This window comes from Euprymna scolopes, unplaced genomic scaffold (assembly GCF_053919585.1).
Source record: "Euprymna scolopes isolate OS-2025 unplaced genomic scaffold, ASM5391958v1 sca16, whole genome shotgun sequence".
Classification (NCBI taxonomy): Eukaryota; Metazoa; Mollusca; class Cephalopoda; order Sepiida; family Sepiolidae; genus Euprymna; species Euprymna scolopes.
Genome location: NW_027633169.1, coordinates 2,625 through 5,137, shown reverse-complemented (window position 1 = coordinate 5,137; position 2,513 = coordinate 2,625).

Genomic DNA, 2,513 nt, shown 5'->3' with positions numbered 1-2,513 from the left:
CACACATAACATCTAGACATATAAATATATACATAAAACAATTATAGTTATGAGATATATCTGAACTAATCCAAAAAGACAATAATGATGAATATCATCACTTACCTTGGAAAATTATCCAGGCTGTATGCCTACTCACATTCCATCAAACACCAGGAAATCATGAGCCATTGCTTGGTTGATTTTTTTTATTTTTATTTTTTTCATACACATTTGTAATTGTGTTTTGCTTTATCAAGTATTTTTGTAGTTAATCTGTGGTGTTGGGAGAGGTGTTAACATGAATCAATTTTGCTTAACATTTTTTATTATGTATATTTTTTTCAGTTTACAGAGTCATTGCAGTACCAAGTCTGACACTGTAATTGCTTGAAAAGTATTGCATTGGGAAGGATTCTTTTTTCTTTTTTTTTCTTTTTTGAGGTGTGCAGGAATTTCAGTAGGGGAAGTTTCTACTGATTTCAGATTCCAAGACAGCAAAGTTGTATTTTATTGTTTGTGCATTCTTTTATCCAGTTTTTACAGATGTTTTTGTGTTATGAAAGTGAAAATGAATGAGTTGCAAAGACATTTACATTTTTGCATTCTTTTTTTTAATTCTTCACCTTGTGTGTTTTAATGTCCCAAGAGTGAACCAAGACGGATGAGTCTTATTCAGCAGAGTGGAAAAAAACACGTTACCTTTGGTTGTCCTCAATGGATTTGTCCAGAGTATAATGTGTCCAAGTTATTGCCCTAATAAAGTGAGAACCATACCCCAAAACTAATGCAGAACTCTACTTACATATTGCACAGCTACAAGAGTTAACTTGTCTAGGATAAGTGCCATATAAGTTTGCACAAGTCACTATATAGCTCTATTTATTAACTCATATGAACTTAAATTGCTGAACATGTCTCAAAAATTTTCTACAGAGCTCTACTTAGAAATGAGCACTCTCAAAGACAATTTATCTAACATAATTTTGAAATATGTTTTATAAAGTTACCATAGAGCTCTCAAATATATTAGGCACTCAAATAAGAAACTTGTTTTAAATACTTGTCATATATATATATATATATATATATATATATATATATATATATATATATATTAAACACTTACAGTATATCTATACTTACATATTGACATTTAGGTTTTCAAAACATACTGCAGAGCTCTTCATGTTTTCTGAATTTTATTCTTTCGTCTACTAATGTATTGAGCACTCTTAAGTATATGTGTGTAGCTGAATTGCCATACATGTTTTTTGAAAGTCTATATTTAGCTCTACTAATGTATTGAACTCTGTCAAAATAAATTTATGCAGTTGAAATGCCATATCTGTTTCTCAAATGTTTTATTTAGCTCTACTAATATATTGAGCACTCTGGAAGTAGATTTGTCTAAAATAATTGCCAAAATGTTTCCAACTCTTACTACAAAGCTCTATAAATGCATTGAGCACTCTTAAAGTAAAATCGTCTTGTATAATCAAACAAAGCAATTTTTAAATTTACTACACAGCTATATAAAACTATGGAGCACATGCAAGAATCATTGGTAAATATATAAATCACATAATTATTAGAAGTTATTTTTTTAATTGAAATACATATATATATATATATATATATAATCTATATATATATATATATATATATATATATTCAAGGGAGACAATTTGTATATAGATCACATAATTATTAGAAGTTTTTTTTTATTGAAATAAATAAATATATATATATTCAAGGGAGACAATTTGATATAGATCATATAATAATTAGAAGTTATTTTTATTAATTGAAGTAAATATATATATATATATATATATATATATATATATATATATATATTTCAATTAAATCAATGAGACATAGAGCAATAAAGTCATGTTATTTAGATTTTTACTTAATAATAACACTTTAAAATAGTGCTCAAAACTAGACAGAGCTGATATTATAAAACGTTTATTTATTACAGGATAAGTAAACATTAAGATTAAACTAGAGTTATATAAGAGTGCTCAATTAGACATAGAGCAATAAAGACATTTTATTTAGATTTGTACTTAATAATTACACTTTAAATAGTGCTAAGAAAAAGGGAGACAATTTGTATATGGATCACATAATTATTAGAAGTAATTTTTTTAATTGAAATATATATATATATATATATATATATTCAAGGGAGACAATTATTTAAATAGATCACATAATTATTAGACCTTATTTTTTTATTGAAATAAATATATATATGTATACATATATATTCAAGGGAGACAATTTATATATAGATCACATAATTATTAGAAGTTATTTTTTTTATTGAAATATATATATATATATATATATATATATATATATATATAAATATATAAAATATATATTTATATATATATATATAATATATATATATATAAATATTCAAGGGAGACAATTAATACATAGATCACCTAATTATTAGAAGTTTTTTTTTATTGAAATAAATATATATATGTATATAATCTCTCTCTCTATATATATAT